Genomic DNA, 21,154 nt, shown 5'->3' with positions numbered 1-21,154 from the left:
TTGCCTTCAGGTATAGGGAAAGTGGTGATGTGTCCTACAGTAGGACTTAGACTAGGCTAATCATTAAAATTTTCTGGGGAAATTTTTTTAAATGTAATAGAGTCCCAGGAACTACCAGGAGTCACTGGTATGGTGAAAAGGGTGAAGCCAGTTGCTTGAAAACCTGGTTTCACCATTTCCTTAAATAGTTCTTTAGTGAGTTACTTAATTTCTCTGAGCCAAAGTTTTCTCACCTGTTAAATGGGGTTAGTAGTAGCTGTTTTATAGTGTTAGAATGTGCACTGTAGGTATTTCTATGTCCTCCACTGGTATGTATTATGAATTCCAGATGCTTGGCATTATAGCTAAAACAAAACAAAAACAATACACTAAAGTCTTGGCTGAGAGTGTAATTTAGTCAGTTCAGTATAGAGGGGGGCTATAAATTAGAAGTGAGCGACCAGAGCATGCCATTTCTCTTTAAGGCATGGAATAAATGGCAACAGGACAAAAATCTAGGGGAGATGCTACAAAGTCTTCTTTTGAGGATACCCTTGTTCTTTGGATGGATGGGCATGACCAGACAGACAGCATCAGGGTATGTCCCCTCCCTTGTCAAGTGAACCTGTCTTGCCGAAAGGCCACTTCACACTCCAGAAAGGAGTACTAATTGATTAACACTATATATGCAATTTTGTAACCTATAATTTCTCCACTTATAACATGAGCATGTTCCCTTCTCATTAAATAATTTTCTAAACCACTTGTTTTTATTTGATTTTCATTTTTGTGTTTAAGGCTACATAGCATTTCATTGAATAGCTATGCAATAATATTTAACTACAATTCTAAGGGAGATGCTTGGCTTCTTTTGAAATATTTATTATAAATCTCCATATAATTAACATTTTCTTTCATATATCTTTGTGTACATCTCTGATTATATCTCTAGGATGAATTCCTAGAAGTGGAATTACCAGGCTTTCAGTACACATTGCCAAATTACCTGGCAGAAAGGTTCTACCAATTTATGTCTTTAATGGTGCAGTAGGATGTCATTTCACTATACCCTTGTCATTACTGCAACATTGCTGTTTTTTTTAAATTTTATAAATTTTTCATATATTCAGTAAGAATAAAAGCTAACACACATCATGCTAACTATATGCCAGGCACTGTTCTGGCATTTTACGTATGTAGTATGTTGGATTCTAAGGTGGTATACAAGATTGCCCACCTCCTGGTGTGCTCTCTTTGTATAACCCCAGGATTGTGAATATGGTGAAATATCACTCCGTTATGTTCACATTATATGGCAAAGGGAATTTGCATATATAATGGAGGTCCCAAATCAGTGACCTGGTAGATTGTCCAGGTGGGCCTGAATTAATCACATAAAACTTTAAATCTAGAGGACAGAAATTAAGGGTGAGAAGGATTCCACACAAGAGAGATTCTCTGTGGTTGACTTTGAAGATGGAAGGGGTCACATGACAAGGACTGTGTGCAGCCTCTAGGAGCTGAGAGCGGCTCCAGCTGAAGCAAGGAGGAAACAGGGACCCTAGTCCTAGAAGCACAAGGAACTGAATTCTGCCAACAAGTATGAGCTTTGAGATAGATTTCCCCCCACAGTGACCAGACAAGAATTCAGCTGTGCTGACCCTGATTTCAGCCTTGTGGCTAAGAATTTAGCCACACTCTGCAGGACTTCTGACCTACAGTACTATATGATAATAAGTGGGCATTGTTTCAATTGCTAAATTTGTGGTAATTTGTTGCAAGGCAATAGAAAAGCAATCCGACATATATCAACTTATTTAATCTTTGTTGTATGCATAGGAGGTAGGCATTATTATTAATGTCATTTTCAGATTAAAAACTGAAGCTCAGAGAGGTTGGGTGATGAGCCAAGGTCATAAAGCTAATTAGTCTTACAGGCAGCACCCGAACCTGGCCATTTTGGCACTTGAAATCATATTTTAATCATCACACTCTTCCTTGACTCCTGATGGTATCTTACTGCTTAAATTGTTTTTGCAATTTTACTATCTCATACAGTACTAATTTAGCCAGCTGATATCCAGTGAGTTAACTGCAGTTAATATGGGGAAAAAAAGGAATTTTTTAATCCCCTAATGAGGAATAGTATTTAGGAAGCCATTAAAAACCCTGGGGATTATTTTGCTCCTTCCATTCTTGGTTTATTAACAGAAAAGGATGACTAACAATAACAACTGAAATTGCACACAATTCCTGACTATGTCTTAAATTCTGTAGTGAAAAATGTTCTACATGGATCTATCAGTCTTTACAATATCACCCAGGTAGATAATAACTGAATTTCACAGAAAGGGAAACTGAGGCTCAGATAGCTTAAGTAACTTGTTCACATTTACACAGGCAGTAAGATAGCATGCCTGCGAGTTGAACTGTAGACTGCATAGCTGCAAAGTTTATTATGCATTCCATCAATCACTATGCTGAACTATCTAAAGAACTAATAGGTTAGCCAAAGTTACAATACCCAATTTGTACAAGAGTATGCATTTCTAGAAGCAGATGTGCTGACTGGCTGACTGAATCCTTCATTTAAGCGGTATATATGTACACCCACAGTACAATCCCCACACACATGAGCATATTTAAAGATATATTAGCTATTAGCAGTTGTTCTTTCCCTATAGACTCTCCAGACATTACATCATGGCGTGACATTCCTTTTTTTTTCAGTAAGTTCTACCTTGCTGTGGCAGACTGGGACTTCCACCTGTCCCGTATTATCTGCTTGCCTTTACCTTCAGACATATTAAACCCCGGTAAAATGGGTCCATTAACTCTTAGTACACACCCTTAGATTCTTTGTAGCTGATTCAGCATTTTCATCTGCCAAACATGATGACTTAAAATTGTTCACCACAACACAAGATAAATGGCAGAAAGTGGACCCGGAGCAGAAGAAAAATATTGCTGAACAATTTAAACTTTAATCAAATGTTGCTGAATAACTTTGACTCAAGAAAGTGGGGATTTATTGAGAAAGAATATATATATCAGAGATTGGTAAAATACTTATTACTATATTTTCTTACACAGACATTATTTAACATTTATATTACATGTTAATATAAAAATTAATTACATTAATTTACAATTAGTCCACTGATTTACTATATGATGATGATCTGTGTGTGTGTGCCTGTGTGTGTGTGTGTGATCAGAAATAGAAGAGTAGTAAAATGGAATAGCACAGTGCAGGGAGTCATGAAACGGGGACTCCGTACAGATGAAATCCCCTGTTAAAGTCAGAGAGGTCAAAAGGAGTTTGCATAATAAAAAGTCTGCAATACAAAATTTTGCATGGCTTAATGACATTTATGTGACACGAACATTATCACACTGAAGAGTGTTAACAAAGAAGCACATGAAAGAAAGGGACTATCTTTAGCATGTAATGAGTGTCTGTCACTGGGGAAGGTGCAAGAAAAGGGTAAGATGACTATCTGACAAGATTATTCACTTATTTATGCAGTCAGAAAAACAATTTTGATACAATTTTGATATAGAAAATGTATCAGGCATTACGGTAGATGTTGATGATACAAGACAAAGGAAACCCCCTGCCACAGAATTATAATTGAGTTGATAAAAGGTTATAGAGAGGTCAGAGAAGTGACTGAAAGGACCACACTAAGAAGTAAAGGCAGGGAGCACAGGATAGGACTGAGGTGGCCCTGAGGCTGCTAGCTATGGCCCTGCCCATAGTGTGTGAAGATCTCTGAATATAGAAGCTTACAATGGAGTCCCTAAGTGCAGAGTTTCCCATTTGACCCTCAGTCCCAGGGGACTTCAGTGGGCAGGTTGGGAGGGTCCACTTGGGGCCCCTTACTGATTTAGACATCCCAGTAGTCAAACGACCTAAGGTTTGAGTTTTATGAACTACCAAAAAGGAATTTTGAGATAGCGAAGCAAGAATTTTTAAAATAACTTTTGAAAACTTTTCCCAGAATCTTTCTGCCTTAATATGCTGACAGCATCAAAACCAGTATTACCTGGGTAATGACTGATGACAAATGTTGATTTTCCCTGGCTAGCCTAACCTGAGATAGAAAAGGAAATGAAAATCTTTGTAAATACATTCAGGAGTCCTGTTTAGGAAATGACTTGTTTCATTTATTAAGTATGTTGTGATATATCCACAATATGACAGCAGCTAACTCCAACAACACTTACTAGAAAACAAAACTAAAATGCATTTTTGACCCTGACAGCAAACTCACAGAAAGTCAAGGAGATTATGACGGTAAGACAAAGTGATCAGGCTGACAGGAAACCAAAAGCAGGACCAAAGTGAAGAGCTCTGTGCAACTCTAAAATTCCTGTGTTGTTACGCATTGGGGACCGCCTGGCCACACCATGTTTTTCCACCTTCTTCCAAAGTCCTCCTAAACTCTGCTTTTCATCCATCCAGTATTTAATGCATTATATCCTATATTTAATACAAACTCATAGTGTTTGGCTATTCTTATTTTACATAATGCTCAGTTTCCCACTAAAAAAATTATTGTGGGAATCCTTCTCTGTGCCTTACTTTGTTCATAGGTAAAATAAGCAGTCAAGGAAGGGATTATCTCTATAGGCCAGTTCCACACTTCTAGAATAATGGAAGACTAAAATATTGAAAGGGAATAAGAAAATTAAATGAGTGTTTGCTAAAGGACTTCGTAGTCAATATCGTTTAAAGGTATAAAAATTTACATAAGAACTACTTTTACCTGGTGATTTAATATTGTTACAAATGTGCATGTGAGTCAGGAGAAATATAGAAATGTGTTGTGTGCACCACCTTTTGTTGTTGTATTGGAAGATGATGTGCTAAGCTCTTGATCTCACTAAAGTACAAAGACTCTTTGGAAATAAATCACATGGCTACTATCTTTTGGCCATGAGACTAAAAATGAATGGATGGCAAAGTTGATCTCCCATCAAGTAGTTTTCTTGTTAAAGTGTGATCCTTAGAATTAGCATTGACATTTATCAAGGTCATCATAATTTTATGAATTAAATGCTTGAAAAGTTATACTGAGTCTGTATTCTCAAAGTATGCACATTCAACAATTTTCAGGTCAAACTACTTAGTCTGTCACCAACTGAGATCTAAACAGTTGACTAAGAAATCAAATGATTTGCCCAGCTGAGTTCACTGAGATATGTGAAACATCCAAATGTGATCATTAGCTTGATAAGCAAATCCATTCCCTGCTCCTTGATTTACAAAATGGTAATTAAAGAGTAATAATGCTGCTTTGGACCAACTCCCTTTCTACAGCTATATAAGCCCTATACTATACTATCAGGTATTCGGTATATACTAAGTCAAAAATAAATTCTGATCAAGAATATATTTGCGTTATGGCCTACCATAGTACAAATGTTAACATGATTTTTCATTTGCTTGAATTACCTTAAGTACATAGCACAGTTTGAACATTGTGAAACCTGACCCGAGCTCTCTTAACCTGGAATTTCCATTTCTTTTAAATCCCACCCTTCCGTTTCCAGCAATGTGGGGTTATTTGCCAAACCAGCATATTTTCATTATAGCTATAAAGTTGTCTACCTATATTATAGAGGAAACTATTAATATTTCATTTTCCTGAATACATTTTGTGAGACTTAAGAGACCTGTGTAAACTCCCCTACGAATCTGGCAAGCTGCTTTTAGCAAGTAAAGAAGCATGAAACAGTAAAGAACCACTACTAACAAACTGTACTTAAAAATTATCTGTAGTTAGGGTAAGTCCATGCACTGCATCATTTTAAGGAACATACTTGGTAATTACTTGAAACATACTTGGTAATTTTGATTATGCCTGCAATGAGTTATTTATACAGGTTGCATAATCCATTTACTAGTCTATCTGATTTGCTGTTAGCGAGCCCTTTAATGTCATCTGTGTTTACAATGAAAGTGCTGCCATTGAAGTGCTTTGCTCGTGTTAATTGATAAAAGCTAAATACTTCCCATTATCCTAACTCTTTTTGACAAATAACATACTGACATATCAAATTAATTTAACTTTAAATAATGTATTGCCTAGATATTAAATATATTAAAACATGGTTTAAGCTTGTAGTACTTTATTTGCTCCATTGCTAACAATAAATCTAATACACTAAGGTTAATATTATGAAAATAAGATATTATATGTCAAAAGCATTTAAACAAATGGTAAAGAGAAGATAGAGTTAGGGCTCTCATCTGAATTATAATAAAATAGGAAAGATGTAACAGCTTTATGCTGATTTTCCCTCTCACCAAATAGCCGAGAGAAAAAAAATTATAATGAAAATGTTTTAATTTAAAAAATTGCCTAGAGTAAAATACGATGATAGTAGTGATTTTTATTTTTTATAAAGAAAAGCCACAGAAAATGAATTTTTATTTCCAAACAAAAGCAAAGGGTTTCAAATAAAACAAAAAGTACATATGTGTATTTATAATAATTTCTATTAAATTTCAAATATATTACCTTAATACTAATAAAAAAACAGTTTTAGGTTGTTGAAATATATAATTTTTTATATGTTAGATAGATTACAAAGGTAAGGAAATGACTACATTAATAAAAGATAGTCTGGACATTAAGTAAAAACATTCTTAATCTGTCAAAATATGTATTTAATCCTCTTCACTATCCATAGACTGAACCTATATCTCAAGCTTTTCTTTTTATGACTAAAATGACTAATACATTAAAAAAATGTTTCTTAATTTATTGTCTTGCTCAGTATCCTACTAACCACTACAAACATAAAGAGAAAAAAGGAAGAAAGTATTGTGCACAGGAGACAAAGTTGGATGTAGTTGTCTCCATTAAAAACCTATGTTTGAATCTTAATGTTTGCACTAAAGGAAAAACAAATGGTCTTGCTTTGGCATCTCTCACAGAGCGGCCTTACATGGTTCTCATTTGCCTTGTTTCATCCTTCACTTGGACAGGAACCTCTTAACTGTTTTCTTTCATACTTTTTTTTCTCTTGCTTCCACCCCAGTGCGTGCACGTGTGCACACACTCACACACACACACTCTTTTTCATGTAGTCTCTGCAGTAAAAGCTACCATAGTTATCTCAAGCAGACGTCTGCCCATGGATGATAGGAAATGCTGATTGAGAAAGGGTTTATCTACTTTTCATCCAAAATATGTGAGCCATTAAGGAAATTATAAAAAGCAGCAACAATATACTCTGGTTTTATTCAGAACCTTTCCCTTGCCAATTATTGAAAGGATGATATTTTTAGCCAAAGAAAGCAAAATGCATCTGCAGCAGCTGGTTTCCAAGGAAACAGAATAATTTAAAACCATGTGGAACTCTGCTCTCTAATTTTCATCAATTCCCCTTCATTCTTGGAGGTAGATTTACTTGGAATTTATAATTTTCAAAAAATATAACTGCCTTAACTTATTTTCTTTAACACATTTCAGGAGAAGAATATCTGGTCTTACATATCACCTTAAATTCCAGTCTAAGGAATGGATTAATTTCTACCATCATTTTGTTTTGAAAACCAAGATCAGAAGAATCCATGAATAATTATTAACATGGCAATATTTTAGTATCATAAGATTTTTGAAATCCAGAAATTGTTCAAAATAAATCATGCAAGAGTATTTGCTTGGGTCAATATGACAAAAGTGTGTAAACATAACTATGTTCAGCACATTTAGGAAATTAAAGATAGTTCTCCATTCATTTAGATAATCTTTACCCAATATTCAGTAGTTTTTTTCCCCCTCTTTTTTCAATTTTGCAAGAACTGTTATGTTTTTGTCTGTTCTTCAAAGACAAAATCCATCTCATTTCTCAAACAAAAACAAAAAGCAAACACAAGACCAAAAAAATCCTTAGAAATTGTACACGTTCGTTCCTATTAGTTTGTGACTCATTCAAAAGGAGTATTTTTAAAATATATGAAAAGGTATGAACAAGTCATTTACATCATTGAATGACTTTTATTTTATTATTATAATCAACAAGTATTAATTGATGGTCAATGTGTTCAAGTCAGTAGTAACCTTTTTTAAAATGAGCTCCATTTTAATGAGTTTCCCCATCCTTAACTGACCTATATTCATGAACTAAAATTACTGTAAGATTAAATGGATTTGGAGTAAAATTATTTTTCATGTCTTTACTGTAAGTGTGTCATTGAGTTTATACATTTACCCTTATTATTTACCCTCTTATAAATAAAAGACAATATTAAGAGAGAGAAGCAACTGGTAAAGTAAAACCTTAACTTTTGAGCTGTTAAAAAATATTGTCCTAGGGATATTACCAACAATATAAATACTGTGATGGAATTCTTATCTAGATATATTTGATTGATAAAGGAAACTACCAATGAAACTTGCCTAATGAGATGCTATTTTTTACAGCAGTGTTTAATCCTTCACAAACAGGTTTCTAAGCTTTGAAAATGGAAACGGCTCCATACATGTTGATAAATAAAGACAGTTGTTTAATTATCATATGAGCTTACAATTTATTAAACAAAATGATATAACTACTCAATAGCTTGAGGTTTATCAAGAGGAGTGAGTTAAAAGAAAATGCATATAAATCATTCATGCTAAATTAGTGCTAAAAGTGTCTACAACCTGCAAAAATTATTTTCCTAAACAATTTCTTGTGTTGTAACTATTAAACACCATGTGAAATTTTATACTGTATATTCAGAGAAAGCTCCATTTTCTCAGGACCTGTGAATTTTACCAAGCTTTCCTCAACCTTCCTTTGATTTCCAATAACATACACTTGAATAAAAACAAACAATAAAAGACACATGATGACTCATCTTATCCATTAATTTTGCTTCTGTAACACTTGCTAGAAAGTTGTCCAGGATAAGACATGCCTCTGGTGTTTTTATCAGCTAAGGATTTTGCAGGGAGAGAGAACAGCTCATTGCAAAGCTTCCTCAAGTAATGAGAGGGACACACTTTCAAGGAAATGTCTTATAGACTAATTTCTACATCATAAAATTGTCTCAGTAGGAATTGAGAAGCATTCTCTTTTGAAGAAAAAGAATTTTTTTCCTTCTCTTTTGCTCTTACCTGTAAATATGGTTTCTGTACTTCGGCTCCGTCAGAACAGACTGAAGAGTTCTCTCCTCCCTAGTCTACCCATCAGGCAGCAGCCAACCAATAACAAAAGCCAGATCCTGGCATTCTCTGGCTCATGCTCCCTGTCTGCTTTCATCCCTCGTTCCCTCCCACCCCCACTCTTTTAGGAGACAAATCCTTGCAGCTGGAGAGAGGCAGGGAGAGGAAAAAAGGAACATGGAGAGGAAAGGAATAAAGAGATGAAAGATATTTCAAAGAATAGCTCCAAACTATGGAAAATATCTGCAGGTGAACTCGGCTGAAGTAAAAATGTCTTGCTTTGGCTGTAGGAAAATAGGGTTAATCAATGCCTTACCCACCTGAAATCAAAGAAAAATAACGTAAAGCTTAGGTACATCGCCTATTTTTCAGTTCCCACTGATTTATTTTCAGTGAAAAAAATGATCTTCTTACTGTACATTTTGATATGTAGATAGAAGAGGTTGAGACTGAACATCAAGATAACATTATGCACATTCAGTTTGCAAAGAGATAAAATTAAAATGAATCAAGACCCTTTATATTGATGCATAATACTATTTGCATTTCAACCTCTGTTGGGCACTGTTTTCATTTAAAACCAGTTTCAGAGCCTAGTCAGTATGAAAAAGATATTTCATCCGGAGTATTAGAATATTTAAATATTTCAAAGTTATGTGGCTTGCATTTCTTCATATTTCTTAAATACTGGCATCAATTTCTCTATGTGAATAATGGAACTTGTTAAAGATTAAAAAGGAATCAGCCATTCGGTTGCCATGTCTCAAAGTGACTAATTGAATTCCAATATTATTCTAATAACCTTGGGCAAAATCATTTCACTTCTGAACTAAGAGGCATAAAAAGGACAACTGAGGAAAATATCCTTAGACTTCTTTAAGGCAACAAAGCAAATTTGTCCACAGCTTAAAGGAAGTTGGTCTAGGGCTGATGAAGAATTTAAACCATATACAGATTGAATTCTTACAAAATATAATACAGATCATGGCTCTTTATGATAAAAAGTGCTATTAATTGAGCTTTCACTAGGTGAAAAAGTTTCCGTGGGGGTATAAATTAAACAATGAATGTTTTCTCCATCGTAGAGATATTTATAGGCTTTGCTATTCAATTTCTTAAATCAGTAATGTGTCCTCATGGAAATAAGACCAAAGGGAGAAAAAAAAGAGAAGTGACAAGAAAGTATTCTTCAACTCCAAGAACAACTGGAATGAGGGCAAATCACTGGTAGTCCAGAAATAACTATGGAAAGTTTTTAGGGGTGTCAATCTTGTTAGGAAGGGAGTGGCTGTCAATTAAAATTGACTTTAGATAGAAGTGTACTGATTTTACTTTGTGTGCTCGGTTATTTGGGGTAGCTCTGCTGGAGATAAAGAGAAGGTTAAATTATCCCTGATTCCCACTTCAAGTCCTCTCCTGCGGAGGATGCTTTCAAAGCTTCTGTGGTCCTACTGCTAGGAATAGCTGGAGGAATCCCTAGGTTAGCATTTCTTAATGTGGGAGCTGGGGTCCATCTGCATCAGAAAGGAATTGGGACGATTTTGAGGAGTGGTAGTCCAGATGCATCCACAATTATGTAGTTCAGAAACAAGAAGCCCCGTGCAAGGAGCCAGATGGTTAAAGATAAAAGACCTTCAAATATATTAATGTAAGCTGAAGGATCAGTGGAAATATTTCATATCTCTGGTCTCATAAACATATCAAGGGATTAAAAATATAAAAAATCATTTTTTTCATTCCAACCTTCACTAAGGAAGTCATCAAAGGATTCCTAAATTGCCTTTTGAAATTGAGATTTAGAAGCATCAAGTCAAAAGGTCATAAAGAGTACTAAGACTACCGTAGAGCTAACTGATCCACCGGAAAAAACAGATCAGCAAGACTTGTTGGCAATCACCCAAATGCTTATAAGAACTCAAGGGTAAAATTTGGTGCAACTGGCCAAAGTATTTTACATGTTGCTATAAATTATCCTGGTGCCAGGAGACCATCAGTGTGGTCTCTGAGTAAGAGATGCTCAGAAGTATTTAATAAAAAAACTTAGGGACCGATGCAACTAACTTCATTAGCTGCTTGTGGAATATTAACAATGTAATTCTAAAAGTATGAATTCACAAATATTTATTGACTATTTTTTTCATGAAAAATACTGTCCTTGGTATTAAAATACAGTAAAGAAGACCAAGTCTCTGACTTTATGGAGCTCCTACGTTAATTGAGGCAAATTATATCTTTTATATATACATGTATGGTCTACACCGTAGAACTGGATTGTTGAATTAGGCAATGTGTAGAGACCCAAATTAAACAGCAGATGTACTTCCTGCCCTTGAGATGCACCCTTGAGATGTGTCCCAGCAGAATGCATGACAAAGAGGATGATCATGGATTATCGCAATAACTGGAATAACTATGGGAACAAAGGTGACAACATATTTTTGTGAGAAAAAAATGTGCCTTGTGATCTCTTTGTTAAAGAGCTTTAAGAGTCTAAATTTTTACGAGGGTAAGTGATAATTTTAAAAAATATTTCCAAAACTATCACAAAATATAGAAGAGGACTGTGAAAAATGATGTATCAAAAATAAATAATTTGCTTAGTGATAAGATGCTCTGGATAAAAATAAAATTGATAACATTGTTTCCTCAGGAATTCATGCTGAAAACAACTGCCAATAGGGTTGTTAGTTTTACAACAATTAAGTGAAATTAATAAAATGTTCTTAAGGAACAGTAAAATAACTTGTGTTCTGATTCCATCCACATTTCCTGGAGAGTTCCATAATAAACAAAACTATGAAAACTTTACAGGTCAGCATTAATGAACAATAAGGTAGTAGTAGGTGATTTTCATTAGGGGTAGATATAAAGTTATAATTTAAGAACAAGTAATTTAAATTTAAAATATGATGATGTTTGAACATCGCTGCAACTCAGGAGGAGATTGATATCATTTTGGTTCCTAAAGAAATTAGTTCTTGTTGCCAAAAATGCCCACAAAACTACCTGCCTTCTAGAAGCGTAATAAATGAGAAATTTTTAAAAGAAGTGTGCATTTATTTTATATAAAATTGCAGTTTTTCTACACTTGAAATGCCACAGTAATTACTGGTTATCACATATCAAGAAAGATGTAAAATAAACAGAAAATATCTGGAGAAAGGCAAGTCAAGTGATCATTGGAATTAATAGGTTTCAAATGAGTTTGACCATGAGATTTGGTAACTTGAAACATGTAAGACAAAAATGGAAAAAGGACATAATCCAAGCCTTTAAAATATTGGTTGTGGATAACGTAAAGAGAACTTCGTCACCAAATTGTAAGGCACCTTGAGCACTTGAGAGGGAGATCATTTCATGATCAATAAAAACAAGTAATTGTTTCCATTTCCTTTCCTCCCAAACATTCCACATTTTAATTACCCAACATGCATGGGAAATTCATGATTTAGACTGGATTGGTTTCAAAATAATTTAAGGTTTATTTTTAAGATTTGAAAAACTTGGAGGAAGTGTATTTTATTTAATATTTAAATATGCAGAGCACAGCACAGTGATTGGCAAATAATAAGTGTTCAATAAATGTGGAAAAGTATAAACCCACAGCAAGAGAGGAATGGAGTTGGGAGAAAATGTTGAGAAGAAAGAAGAAAACAAAAAGGAATGAAAGAGAGAGAGCATGTACAAATCATGATAAATAATGATAAATTGATCTTGTCTTAGTATTGGCTATCCTTTAGAATTTTATAGAATAAGCATTTCAAACTCTATAAGCAATGCCAGCTTCTGGAACAAAGAGGTGAAATAAAGATCCTAGAAATAAACAAGTAACAACCTCGTGAACCAGACCTGAAACCACTATCTCCTTTGGGATTCATCTAGCTAATGATTCTCTGTTCTGAATGTTCTGAGAAGAATAAAAGTAGAGGAAAGCAAAATAGTGCCAAACTCCTTAATAGGAAACAATTTGGCCGGTGATAGTGAGAGAGAGCCCAACTAACATGGAAATATGCAATGCATCTCTAAGATCCCTGCTGATTTTTTGGTTAGGTATCAGAGCCAAGAAGTTGAAAGGATGCTTGCATTTACGGCTGGTGAAGACTACAGAGAAAGCCTTTACTAAAGTGTGAGTTGGCTTTCCCCCAAACATTACATTACCCTTGAATGGAAAATTGATCGGATGACATATGGTGATAACATCTGCCACCCATGGATAAAGCCGTAGTGCCATGTGGGTGGTAATGGAAGCTGTAATAGTGAGGGTGGAGAATTTAATGACAGCATGTAACACTGAGGAAAGTAACAGCAATCTGAAAGAAAGGAACAATTGCTGTAAATCTTAGTGAAGGGTACTACAGGACTATACATCCTATTCTTCTGTAGTCATCTCAGAGGGAATGATGGAAATGAAAGATGCTTTGTCATTTTATTCCCTCCAAGTTGATCCCAGCTGTAACCCCCAGGGAGGCATTTCTCCCAGATAGTGTTTGGGTAGGCACTCTTTCCTTATCAGTACATAGATATTTATTACAAATCTGGCATGATCACAGGAAGAAATTGTACCAATTCAGGGTTATTTATATATTTAAAAGACAAAAATGAGGGCCAACACATTACCTCTAAAGGTTTCTTAAAAATATATTATTTAAATATGAATTTCTGGGAAGCAAAAGAAAACAAGTAGCAAAATAATTAATAACGTTTCATAAATGATATATGTTCATTTGTTTTGTCCTACTCATACAGGAAGAAAAGATGTAGTACCTACAGCTGCACATTGCAAACAGAAGAGTTTTATTTGCAAAAAAGCAAAAAGAACAAGAAAAATCTTGCCATGGTTATATGATAATGTGAGGTTTGGCCAAAGTTTCCCATGGAATTCAAATATTTGAAATGGTAGCAGGTGCCTCGAGAGACTTGGCCAGTAAAACATTTTCAGGTGAATTTTCTGTTTCTCAAAATGGTCTTAAAAATCCTAATAGGGTTTTTTAAAGTGTTCTTGATTAGTTCAAAGGTAGTTCTATGTTTCCTTAAATTTCGAAGAATAACATTTGGTTTTCCTCTTTCCTAAAGTAATAGAATCCAGCAGCTGGTTCACAGAGCAGCTCTGACACTCAGCAGACCCTAAACTGACTCCTTAGGGCAATCCATGGGGGGAATGGAATGCCAGGGCCATTTTTTTCATCCAGTTTAAACTTTTTTATTCATTTTAAACCAGTCCAGGTGAAATCACTGCATTTCCTTACCACTCACACACACACAGAATTCTGAAGTGTTTTCACTCTCCCAGTTTTTCTCCCTGTCTCCATTTGCAGGAACAAAAATGACATCAAGATTTTAAGTTCTGATCTTACCAAAGAGGAGGCTGTAACGTTGAGACAGGAGGGAAGGCGGCAGGGCACAATCGTTAAGAGAATGACACAGCCGTTGAGAAAAACAGGACATGACAAAAACGGGTTAGAACCTACTAGCCTCAAGATGGCGGAAGATTTGACTTCCCTAGACCCTGACCCTCATTATGCACTCATTGCAATAAATTAGCATATGCTAAATGACACACCCACAAGCACCATGACAGTTCCAAGGCTGACCAAAAAAGGCCAAAAACTGGGTGGTGGCCCAATTCCTGGAAATCCCCGCCCCTTCTCCAAACTAGTTAGAATATTCCTCCCACTCATTAGCATATGAAAATACTCAGCCCATAAAAACTAACCACCCCATATTTCCCACTCTTGCCTTCCGAAACAGACTGCATTCTGCCTATGGAATGTGTATCTATCTAAATAAACTCGCTTTCGCTTTACTACGGCTCGCTCTTTAATTCTTTCCTGCACAAAGCCAGGGACCCTCACTTGGCAGCTCCTCCCAGGAACTCACCCGAGATCACACCCCCTTCTCCTGCAACAACGTGATTGCTATTATTTTTGTTATTGTTATTATTATTTTCTGATAAAGATCAGTCTGCAGTTGTGAACTTATTTGAAGCAAAGGATTAAGAATAAACGTAAGTTTATAAAAGGATAAAAATGAATAATATTTTATGATATTTTTGTCACCTAAATATTTGAAGCAAATAACATTCAGAGGCATATATAATTAGCTTTAAAATGTCTCAGCATCCTACCTTTGTTTTGTGAATTTCAGGAAAAATTCTTCTGGATTAAGGTACATACACTCGCTTCAAGAGGAATAACAGAAGTTAAAATGTTCAAAGGTCTCTCAGATAAAAGAACTAGATATACCAGAGAAATCGTAGAGAAAACAGGAATAAGGGTAACTGTTGGCTAGTTGTGAAGATAAAAACACACCTTAAAATCATGGCAACAGGGTATAAATAAGCAAAGTCCTAGGCCATTATCAGTCTCCTGACCCTCCACCTGACATGGATCCCAGACTAACCTCTTGGTCCTCTTTGCTTTTGCCATACTCATCTGGTTCAAACAACTATAAAAAGGGGTCTTTACCCTGCCTTTAACTTCTAGGCCTTTCCTTAAGGTAGGTTACCAAATGACTGTGCATGTTAAATATGGGCATTTTATGAGATTCTTAGTTCTAGATTCCTTCCTTTTCCCATTCCCTTCACTTCTACTAGGAGGGTCCTGATATAATAAATCTGTCCATAGTTAGACAACACTCCTCATTTTTCTTTATTAATGTTTCTATCTGTGTACCTTCTTCCAACCAAAACAGGATCTTGGATTGGAAATTCTGAGAGTTCCTCTGGAAAACCTGATTAAAAAAATCTTTTTTCTTCAGTCTGCCAAGGCATACATTTTATGAGCTTCCTAGATAATTGGGCCTGAGAAATAACTTTTTTGGCAAAGAGTAAATTGGTCTCAGGCCAATACTGGGCCTCTAGGAAAGGTTGCTTAAAAAGGAAATTCCAAGAGAGTTATAATGTCGGAGTGGCCTGTGACCAAATAAGCATGTTCCCCTTTTAAACGCCATTACTAGCATCGAAAAATATGTATTTTTCTACAGATGAAAACACTATTATGTCATGGTTTCCTCCTGTTTTAAGGCTTCGAGCTCAAATTATGGAAGGAGGAAAAAACTCCATTTTCATGAGATGTTGCCCAGTGTATTCCATCCTCTACTTTAAATTCTGATGTGTGAAACAAACATTCATACCCAGATAGCTCCCTAGTTACCACACAGGTGCAGCTGCCAAACATAGCACGATTGCAACCAGTTTTGACACCAGCCATTTGTGCTTGAAGAAATGTCTGATTTTTTGCTTCCCTCACATGGTTTCCCACTCCTGTAGCAAGCAGCGGCTTTTGTTGTAGCACTCATTTGGGGTCAAACTACATCCATTTTTGGGAACCCACCAACACAAATGTTAATGATATGCAGAGCTGGCCTTTCCTAAGATGGCATTGCATCAGCCAAACTTCATTTCCTGGGGACGTTGCTAAGACAATTCATAACTCTTGCCAAATTTCATTAATGTGCTGAGTAGACCTGACGTTATCATATGGGTGTTTGTCAAGAGCCAAATCTCTGTACATACATATTGATCATCTCCTTTTGGTGTGTTTTTCCTGACTACTAATTTCCATAAAAATAGAAAGTTTGAGGAGTCTCAACAATGTGTATTCCCTTTCAACAATATCCATCACAATATTTTTATGTACTTTCTCACTTGAAAGTCAAATAACTCACCATTCCCAAGAAACAGCTTCATGATTTAAGGCAGACTCTGCGTCCTCTGCTGGTCTTGGGTCCTCAGTTGTTATAGGTCATAAAATCTACCTCTGTGAAAAACAGATTTCTTTTCAAAAGTTGGCAAACTGGACACTTCCACCTCCATGTGTCTCACAAGCTGCATACCTGTCCTGGCTGATCACTTGCTGTGGCTTTTGTTTGTTTTCTGGAATTTCAAGTTTATCAGTACTTTGTAATTATGGAATATTCTCTCATTTCCATGCATCCATACATTTTATTTCCTCTGCTCTCTTCCATTGAAAAACATGGCAAAATTCCACTTAGCTGTAGAGCCTCAGACCAAATATTGCCTGGTTTACAGCTTTTCCCATTTCTTTCAGGGAGACTTGGGCAGTCTGTTTTCCCTCTGTCCTCATCTCCATTATAGAAATGCTCTTTTGTGTGGTAATGGTTTGTTTCATGCCTGATTCATGCAAGGTGGGCATATATGGCTGTCAAATATTTTTTGAATTTGACTCACTGGGAAAAAAAAAAAAAGACTTTTGTTAAAACAAGTATCCTACTTATGCCCAGATTCCAACGTAGAAAAAAAAAAACACACACATAGAACAATAAAGTGCCTCCTTTTAAGAAAATCTGGGAAGTGGAATAACGTACACATTTTCCATAGATAGGCCTCATCGTGTTTGTTATGGATTGAAAGTTTGTGTCTCCCCCAAATTCATATGTTGAAATTTTAACCATTTAATTCAGTAGATGGGGCCTTTGAAAGGTGATTAGGTCATGAGGGTGGAGCCCTTATGAATAGGATTATTTCCCTAATAAAAGAGAACTCAGAGAGCTCTCTTGTTCCTTGCACCAGGAAGCAGGCTCTCAGCAGACACTGAATCTGCTCGTGCCTTGATCTTGGACTTCCCAGCCTCCAGAACTGTGGGAAATAATTTTTTGTTGCTGTCTATAAGCCACCCAGTCTGTAGTATTCGGTTATACTAGTCTGAATGCACTAAGACAAAAGCTTATACTATAACATATATTAACCTTCAGGTAATATTTTTTAAATTATAGACCAAAAATATTACTAATGCAAACACTGGACATTCCAGATGAATGAGGTTAGCCAAAAATTTTACAACCAACTAAATATGTAATGAAGATAAGCTAAAAGTAATTAAAATTTAAAAGTAATAAATAACTTCAAATAAAAATCTCAGACAACTCGACATACTTATAACAAAATCTTCACAAAAACTGAAGAAGTTTCAAATATGTCTTTGTGCTTATGTGCAGTAGGATTGCAAAACTGCCAAGTGTTTTGAGGTAAATAGAACTTTTGGAAGCTTAAAATTACTGAGCGGATTCTCAAAGCGCCCAGGAAAAGGACAAACATTCCTAACATTGCCTATGGTCCAGCACAATCTGGCTTCTAATACTTCACAGATTTCATTAGATTTCATGCCAGTTCCTCCTGGCTAGAGGTGTCTCAGCCATTTTGGATTTCCTTTAATTTCCTCTGCCTCACAGTCTTGTCCTCTGTCTATGAATACTTTACTTAACCTCTAACGGCTTTTCCATTACACGCACCGATTTAAAGCTTGCTAATACTTCAGAAAGGAGCTCAAATCTAACTTATTCAGAGATGTTTTCTCTCACCCTGTCAGATTATATCTTGTTCCCCATGGTAGTTTTGTTCTAATGTCCTGTATTTGCACTTCCGAGTGCCTGTTACTATTTGTGTTTATATATTTGTATGATGATTTAGTGAGTATCTGTCTCCCTAATTAGACTGTAAGCTCCATGAGGTCAGGGGAGGTGTTTGATTTGCTCATCATTCAATCCCCAACATCTAGTACAATGTAACTAAAGCATGGGCTCCAGATCCGGACCCTGATTCCAGTCCTGGCTCTATGATGTAAACCTCCCTAAGCTTTAGTTTCTTCTTTTGTATAATGGGTTTAATAATAATACCTTCTTTGTAGGGTTTTTTTGTGTATATTTAAAGATACAATATTTGTATTTATTTATACATACGTATATTTAGTACAGTGCATGTAACATTAGTAAATAAATGCTAGATATTTTTAAAATAAATATTTGCTGAAAGGATATGTAATAAAAATCGATATAGAGACTTCAGTACATATTAGTAGTGTGCCGATTTTAGTTTATGGATACTCAGTTTAAGGAACTCTTGATAACTCAGTTCTGAGTTTGAAATCTGACCCTTGGGTGTATATAAAAGGGAAAACCCATGGAAGTTTCTATCATTTTTCCACCAGATGGAAGGAAACAGGTTAGCATGTAGCTTAGCCCTGGAAACTTCTTAAAGGCAGAAACTAGGGAATTCTCTGGCAGTCTAGTGGTTAAGACTCTGCACTTCCACTGCAGGGGGCACGGGTTGAATCCCTGGTCAGGAAATAAGATCCCACATGCCGTGCAGCCAAAAGAAAAAAAAATCCTATTAAAGGCAGAAACTTTTATTCCTCATCAGGTCTTCATTGTTTAGCACTGTGCCAGATGTGTAAAAAGGTGTTCCAAAATATAATTGAATAAATCACACTACTTCATATCGACTTACATTCGGGTCCAAGACCAAATGTATAGTTTTATTTCTATCAGTTTATCTCGATTTATAGGAAATGGGAGATTTGTTCAATGAGGGTAAGTCGGTAAAAGGGGTTATTGTATCGACTACTTCAATAACTTAAAACAAATCCTCCTAAACTTTGAACTGATGAAACAGTCTATGCTTACATTCTTTTCAAAGTTCACAGAAAGGCAAAAACTAGTAAACCACATGAATCAGTTACAATGGGCAGCAAACTGAATATAAGGTGTACATTGAATATAATACTGTATTCTGAAAACAGATTTTCTTTTTCCAGAAATGAGAATAAACACACCTAATAGGAAGAACTTAATAACAGAAGTGTACACTTAATCACACAAGCAGTATCTGGTCCATATTAAGCAGTCTATGAAGACCCACTGAGTAAAGGAACAGAATGTGTTTATTTTGACCTCTCTTTTAAAATGTTTAGGTCTTGATGTTACAGCAGTAGTGAACAGTAACACAGCTTGAGCAAGTACAGCCCTAAAGAGTAAAACAGCGTGAGCACAATTTGCACAGTACCCAAGGTAAAAGCAGACACGTTTAGCACAGAAAGCATAGTTGAAAGTCGCCACCTACTAACTTCTTCTGGAATCATTCAGACAAGCCCACTTAGGGAAAAAAGAAAGAAAAAGAAAGAAAGAAAATGTCTGGCATTAGAAGTGCAAGGCTTGCAAATAAAGATTAACCAATTCCCACCTAGCTGGGTTTTTTCCTTATTGTTTTTATAGGGCGGGAGACTGAGAAACAAAGAACTGAATTTTGTACGTATACAAAATCATGTACATGTACACACATATACCAAGCACACATATTTGTTTCTGTGCTAAGTCAAGATCAGTGGTGTTTTCTATTTAGTAATATGCCTGAGAAAGAAACCATTTCTGATAAAGGTAATACAAGGATCGATACAGCATTCCTTGAACACAGTATCTTTTTGAGGAAACTTAAATAGTGTGAGGGAGTGGGGAGCGTGTATCCTAGTGAGAAGGGATAGAAGTTTTCTTGCTTTATTCCTTCACTTGCTGGGTAGATGCAGACAAAGCTATAAGGCTTGACCAGGCTATCTAAACAGCTCTGTCAAAGAAAAGCAACCACTTTCCTATTACTACTTGACTGTTATGGAAAGTGTGTAGAGAGTGAGCTGTCGGAGCATCACGTCATTATTTTCTTTCAAAAGCCAAACAACGTATTCCATAAGCACATGGTGGATATCAACAGAAACTGAAATCATATATTCATAACCCAAAAGGATTTATTTCATTTTGGGCCTAATGACTTCATTAGTTTGCCAGGTAGGAAAGAATTAAAAGAGAGAGGGAATAAAATCAGAGGAAGACAAAAATTATAAGAATGTACAGTGCTTAGAATAAACAGATCAAAAGCATATTGATATTCCATTGTATATATGTACCACATCCTCTTTACCCATTCATCTGTCGATGGACATTTAGCCATGAAAAGAAACGAAACTGAGTTATTTGTAGTGAGGTGGATGGACCTAGAGACTGTCATACAGAGTGAAGTAAGTCAGAAAGAGAAAAACAAATACCGTATGCTAACACATATATATGGAATCTAAAAAAAAAAAAAAAATGGTTCCGATGAACCTAGGGACAGGACAGGAATAAAGACACAGACGTAGAGAATGGACTTGAGGACACGGGGAGTGGGAAGGGTAAACTGGGACAAAGTGAGAGAGTGGCATGGATATATATACACTACCAAATGT

At 35.7% G+C, this 21,154-nt stretch overlaps 1 protein-coding gene across 3 annotated transcripts in view; it reads right to left on the bottom strand.

The window, feature by feature from the left end:
* CSRNP3 (cysteine and serine rich nuclear protein 3) overlaps positions 1–21,154 on the bottom strand; it is a gene marked incomplete at its 5' end in the record, with an annotated part of 256,996 nt that overhangs the window by 188,374 nt on the left and 47,468 nt on the right. The window contains one exon of one of the 3 annotated variants that reach the window (XM_082465028.1): positions 16,812–16,914. The exons of the other annotated variants lie outside the window; for them this stretch is intronic. Of the gene's footprint in view, positions 1–16,811; positions 16,915–21,154 lie in introns of those variants that run through there. 3 annotated transcript variants of the gene reach the window in all.

This window comes from Balaenoptera physalus (genome assembly GCF_965194825.1).
Source record: "Balaenoptera physalus genome assembly, chromosome: 6".
NCBI lineage: Eukaryota > Metazoa > Chordata > Mammalia > Artiodactyla > Balaenopteridae > Balaenoptera > Balaenoptera physalus.
Note: the sequence above shows the minus strand (reverse complement) of the source record. Positions and strands in the feature narration are given on the sequence as shown.